This window comes from Sus scrofa, chromosome 6 (genome assembly GCF_054392235.1).
Source record: "Sus scrofa isolate SSC_HxYL_T2T_F1_AM1 chromosome 6, Sscrofa_HxYL_maternal_Yorkshire_Landrace_v2.0, whole genome shotgun sequence".
NCBI lineage: Eukaryota > Metazoa > Chordata > Mammalia > Artiodactyla > Suidae > Sus > Sus scrofa.
The window spans coordinates 89,726,452-89,732,903 of record NC_139388.1 but is presented as its reverse complement, the minus strand read 5'-3'; the positions used below and the strand labels follow the sequence as shown (position 1 = coordinate 89,732,903).

General features: G+C 52.8%; 1 protein-coding gene across 1 annotated transcript in view; it reads left to right on the top strand.

Moving 5' to 3' along the window:
* Nucleotides 1-5,587: 5,587 nt before the first annotated feature.
* The window catches only part of PTAFR (platelet activating factor receptor), a 37,113-nt gene continuing 36,248 nt past the window's right edge, over nt 5,588-6,452 (top strand). Inside the window, exon 1 of the mRNA XM_021095662.2 lies at nt 5,588-5,784. The gene's annotated coding sequence lies outside the window, so the exon portion shown is untranslated. The remainder of the gene's footprint in view (nt 5,785-6,452) is intronic.

Genomic DNA, 6,452 nt, shown 5'->3' with positions numbered 1-6,452 from the left:
ATTTGCCAAACCTTCGTTTCTTCATCCACAAATGGGAACACAGATCACTAGCAGCTTTTAGGGAGGAGTAGCTGTGGCACTTAAAAGGTAGGGACCATAGTGCTCAGCGGGTGTTGCCAATGTTATTTCTGTGTGAAATGAAGATACTGATTATTTTGAGGATTAAATGAAATAATGGGTGGAAGCACCCCACTTATGACACGTATTCCAGTGTCTTGCTGGCTGTGGCAGACAGGACCAGCCTTTGGGAGGGACATCAGGTGAGACATAGGAAGGAGACACCTAAAATGGGAAGCTAGGAGAAGCCGGGTGGCTTGAAGCTAGACTTGGCACTGTTTCGCAGATGAGTGAAGAGGTACAATAATCACAAAGGCACAGTGTCTTGCATCAAGAGATCTGAAACTTTGACCATCTGCTCTGGGAGGGGACAGAAGTTTGGTTGTCGTACTGTCCTGTGTGCAGCTTGGCACGTCCAAACCGCAGATGACTGAGACCACAGGGGTGGGTGGGGCTCTCGCAGAGAGAGGGAACTGTCACCCAGCGGAATGATACCCATCTGAGGTGATGCAGGCCATCCTGTGCAGGAAGCAGCCGAGCTGTGTTCTAGTGCGGAGAGTGACGCCCACCTCACACACACCCATCCCTTCCTTGGAGGTCATGTGGTCACAGTTCAACTGTCTGCAGGCTCATGAGGGCCAGGCCCTGTCTTTGCCTTCAAGGAGGTTGTGCCCGTAGTCAGCTATGGGTATGCTTGTGTGCTCAACAGATACACTGGCTTAGGAATAAATTGGTGAACCTCACTGGCTTAGGAATAAATTGGTGAACCTCATGGGGCCCCTGCTGCCTGCCTCATCCTCCTGGGGCACGTGGCTGGTGAACCAGTACAAAGATCACTAAAGGCACGATGCATCCATTGCAACGAGGAGGGGGCCTTTGATCTGTTCTTAGCTGCCAGGAGCTTTCCTGGAGAAGGTGGCCTATTAAAAGTTAGAACCCAGAGGCTGATGGATCTGTTAGGAATGTTTTTAGCTGCAAGGAATAACTAGCATAAACAAATGGGGGCCTATTTTCTCACATAAGCAGTCTGGTGACAGGCAGTATCAAGTGTTGTTCGTGGCATCAACCATACCACCCAGGAACCAGGCTCTTACTTTCCCTCCTCTCCATTCTCCCAGGACTTGTCGTCTTAGAGTTGCACAGTCTCAGAGAAAGTTGTGGCAGCACCACACCTCGTGCCAATTGCCAAACAGAAGCCTTCCAGGAGGAAAAATTAACCCCCAAAGGTGCCATTGGCCAGAAAATGTGTGACATGGCCATTTTAGCTGTAACTTTAGGAAAACAGCAAATGACAGTGGGCCCGGGAAATAGACCAGGACTTATCCCTTGGGCCTGAACACCTTCTGTTTCCAGTAAAGTCTTATGGGTGAGGAAGGAGGAAGGGAAGACTTACTGGCATAGGTCGGGTAGGACTTCAGGGGAGATATTTCCATCAGAGGGGACGGTGTGCAAAGACCCAGAAATAAGAGCATAGGTTGTTTGTAGAGCTGAATGCCCTGTGTCTTGCCTGGAGCTGAGAAGTGGGGTGAGGTGAGACCAGGCAGATGAGAAACTCGTATTAAGCAATTTGACTTTCAGCCATGACATCATTGCCCCACCGAACTAAGGCTTCCCATTTCCTTTCTGGCACACATTTGCCACAGACTCACCTGGAAGGTCAGCAGAGGTACCAGCCCATTCCCATAACCCTGCTCAGAGCAATGTTTTCAGTGATGACCTGGCCTGTGAGAGAGGTGTGCTTTGGGCAGTGAACTGAGGCCTTATTACTCAACACGCTTTCTGGCCAGGGCTGTGTCTGTGCAGCTTGTCCGGCCCCTCCATCCGTGAATAGGTTAAAGCAGCATCTCAGGCAGGAAAGGCTCGCTGGAGGTGTGCCAGGGCCCAGAGCGAATGAAAGGCTGGATGAGCCACTTCACTCCTCTTCCTGCAGTTTGCTATGAAGAATGGAGCAGATCGTACCACCCCCACACCTCCCCCCAGAGCTCATTGTTGCCTGGGGGCTACCGTGGGCCCAGCCAGATGGGTTGGGTCAGAATCCATTTAGGGAGTTCGAGTTGCGGCGCAACTTGTATCCATGATGATGCAGGTTCAATCCTTGGCCTCGATCAGTGGGTTAAGGATCCAGCGTTGCTGTGAGCTGTGGTGTAGGTTGCAGATGGCGGCTTGGATCCTGAGTTGGTGTGGGTGTGGTATAGGCTGGCAGCTATAGCTCCAATTTGACCCCTAGCCTGGGATCCTCCATATGATGCAAGTGGGACTCTAAAAAGCCAAAAAAAAAAAAAAAAAAAAAAAAAAAGAATCCTGTCATTTGGGCCAGTGACCTCAATTCAGCCTCAGCTTCCTCACATGTATAGTGGGAACTGGACCCTTGAAAATGAGGTTATAAATCCCAAAAGCATCAGTCATTGCCTTTGACTGTGCAGACGCCCCCCTAACCCCCTCAACCACCCCTTCCTCCCTTCCCCTGTGGATGGCTGTGGCCTCTCAGTGGTTACAGCTGGGCCCCCATTTCTGGGTCCTCTTTCGGGCTGGTGGAGCCGTGAGGGTGCATGTGTGCGTGGGAGGCTGCGGATGAGTCCGGGCCTATGCTGGGTGGAACCGCAAGTGAGGCAGGGTTTGCCCCTCCCCATTTTCTCCCCACCCTCTATCCATCCTAGCTCTTCTGTTTCATCTGCCCCCTTGCTGGAGGTCATGCACCCTTCTTTTTTTTTTCCTTTTCCTGTCTTTTTGTCTTTTCTAGGGCCGCTCCCGCAGCTTATGGAGGTTCCCAGGCTAGGGGTCTAATCTGATGTGTAACCACTGGCCAGAGCCAGAGCCACAGCAACACGGGATCCGAGCCGCGTCTGCGACCTATACCACAGCTCATGGCAACGCCACATCCTTAACCCACTGAGCAAGGCCAGGGATCGAACCCGCAACCTCATGGTTCCTAGTCAGATTCGTTAACCACTGTGCCACGACGGGAACTCCCGTGTGCACTTCTCATCCTCAGATCTGGGACCAATGGGGACTTCCAGCCCTGAGTGTCCAGGAAAGAGCTCAGAAGAGGCTCGGAGTCCCCTCACAGAGCGCCTGCTCTGCCCCTTGCTAGCTTTGTAGTCCTGGTGAGTCATTTTGCCTCTCTGGGTTTTAGCTGCCTCTTCTTTGGTAAAATGAGGGTAAAAATACCTCCTTTGTCCCTGTTCTGTGAACCCAAGTGAGATTCCGTTTATTGTACAAAGAACAAACCTTGCAAATGGAGTCAACAGGCCTTTGGCGTCAGGCAGTCTGGAGTCTTGAAACTTCTCTGAGCCTCAGCTTCCTTATTTCTTAAATCCGTTTCCCTGAGGGTTAAGGGGATGAGGGAAACCCTTAGCAGGGTACAGAGTGGGTATTTCTCCCTCCCTGCTTCTCCTCCAGCAGGGTGGTTCCTGCTCCAAGAACTGGGTGGAAGAGCAGAAGATTGAGGACATTTGGGAAACTTGTAGAAAAACATTTCTCTGGTCTCTGAAGGTTCTGATTTAGGATTCAGGCTGGAAGAGACAGATGTCTGCATCTTTAACAAGGTCCTGGGTTAACCCAGCCAGCTCTGGAACATCAGGCAGGCACGAATGGGCTGGGTAGAGCTTGGAATTCTACCAGAGATGCCCAAATCCTCACCCTTCACTTGTGACTCAGGGCAGGTGAGCGTAGCTAAGGAGCCTTTAGGTAATGGGCTTCCCTTTGCCCAGTCCCTGGCTTCCTCTGGCCTCCCTCCAAGTCTGCTCTGCAACATGGGCCTCCTACCTTGGAATCACCTGGTGCTTATTCACTTCCTGGGCCCTATCACCAGCACTGATTGTCACTTGGAGTGGAATCTGAGAACCCGTTTTTTTTTGGGGGGGGGAGGGGTGGGGCACACCCGCAGCGTATGGCGGTTCCTAGGCTAGAGGTTGAATCAGAGCTGCAGCTGCCTGCCTACGCCACAGCCATCGCAACTCGGGATCCAAGCTGCGTCTGCGACCTACACCGCTGCTCATGGCAACGCCGGGTCCTTCACCCACTCAGTGGGGCCAGGGATCTAAACCAAGTTCTCATGGATACTAGTTGGGTTCATTACCGCTGAGTGGCAAGGGGAACTACTTTTTTTTTTTTTAAATGCACATTTTAAACAAGTTCTCCAACTGAGTCTCATATGGAGAAAGAATTTGACCCCCACTTCTGGAACAGGAGGTAGGAATTTGGGTAAATAGAGCGATTTTCACTTACTGAGTTCCTAATATGCGCCGATGTCACGCCAGGCATAACGGAGGGAGTATGAGCGCCTGTTTCTGACCCGGAAATGAACCCGAGGCTCCAAGATGCTCAATGGCGCGCTCTAGCTGAAGATCAGAGGCGGTGGTCAGACCTCGGTCTTGTGGGTTCTTAGAGCTGGTATTTGAGAATGTCCACCTATGTCAGGGCCCAGCTTGCTTTTCTCTGTTTCCTGCTAAGCCCAATTCGCTATGTCCTGGAGGTCGGGTGGTGGGGGGAGGTGGAGACAAGGAGTAGCTCTCAGCCCAGAACCCACGAAGCTGGAGCCCAGGCACTGTCCTAGGCTTTGAGAGAACTATGGTGCTTCGCCATGGTCAGAGTGGGCACTCGTCAGAGTGGGCTGTCCTCTCCCTCAGACAGGGGGCTCCTGAGGGCCGGGATGCTGTATCTCCCCTCACAAGGGGCTGGCTTCCAGAGCCAGAATTTTCTCTTTCCTAATAGACTTCTTATCCCTCAAGACAGGCTCCTCCTTGGTTGGGGGCAATTGTGGGCAGGACAGGCTATCTCATACCCATGGGGCAGAAGCTTCCTGTGGGCAAGACTGGCTGTGTGTCCCCTCAGATGGGAATCTTCTGAAAGCTGCTTTGGGTTTTTTGTTTGTTTGTTTGTTTTAGAGCCACACCCATGGCATATGGAAGTTCCCAGGCTAGGGATCGAATTGGAGCTACAGCTGCTGGCCTACATCATAGCCACAGCAACGCGGGATCCAAGTCACATCTTCAACTTACACCACAGCTCATGGCAATGCCAGATCCTTATTAACCCACTGAGTGAGGCCAGGGATCAAACCTGCATCCTCCTGGATACTAGTTAGGGTCTTAACCTGCTGAGCCACCATGGGAACTCCCAGCTTTGGGTCTTGTCCAGCAGCATGGAGCTCACTGGAGTTGGGACAGCATCCCCAGATGCTCAGGCTCCTGATAGGGCTGTGTCCCTTTCCCATCTCTCTAGACTGGGGGCTCCTGAGGACAGGGCTGGGACCTTCCCTAGGTCAGGGCCCTTTTTCCCTCAGACCAGGGACCCACTCCTCCCTCCTCTGCCAGCCCAGGCCCAGCCCTTCCTCTCAGAGGGGCTTTGCCTTGGATGGATCAGCCCTGTGTTACTGGCCGAGCTAACGTGCAGAGAGAGAGAGAGAGACACTCCCTGCTGGATGTGAGTATTCCTGGTGATCTTGTGTTTGGGGCCCCACCCAAGGAGCTGGCTTCCTGGCCTGGTGCCTGGCCCACCCTGCAGGCAGCCCTCCCCTAGTTCTTTATCCGTCACTGCTCACCGGGGATTGGAGCTGAAGTGAGTCACACACCTGGGTCTGGGCCTGCCTTCTGCCTTCTGCCTCCTCCCCATTCCCAGCCCCACTTCCTGAGTTCTCCGAAGGAACCATCCAGGAAACATGCTCTCAGCGGCCCCGACCTCAGCCTCTTTGTCACCTCCTGGACCACTGTCCCTGCAATTTCTCAGGTAAGAGGCTAGCGGCCTGGGTGAGAAGGCCAGGTTCGGCTGCTTTGTCTGGCTGCTCTGCAGGATCCTTGGGGCTGGTCCGGCTCTGGAGGGGTGCGCAGAGCTCGGTTATGCCTGATTCCCTCCCATCAGCACCTCCTCGCATACACACAACCCCTTTCCTCTCTCACAGACACAGCACACATCCGTTCACCCCTCACAGTTAACACATATGGTCACCGACAGACCTGGCGTTCCTTCACACATCTCCCACAAACACAGTTCATGGTTCACAGCCCTTCCCCATTGTACAACAGAGCTTGACCTCCACTGATCCAACCCATGAGCCCGCACTACCTACAATACACATGTGTCACAGTTGACACAATATCCCTTCATGGGATGGATATTGTTACCCACAGGACGAAACACACATCTTTACAGACAAACAACGTGTACAATAGTGTTGAAACACATACCACATGAACCCTTGCAGGACACAACAGGCACAGGCATGAAGACCCTCCACTCACAGCAAACAAACCTACTCTACAAAGACACACTAACATATGTCTACACACACACACACACACACACACACACACACGCGCACACACACACACACACACACACACACACACATACACACGTCCCCAGGACCCTTGGGTGGTACTCAGCCTGGGCAGGGG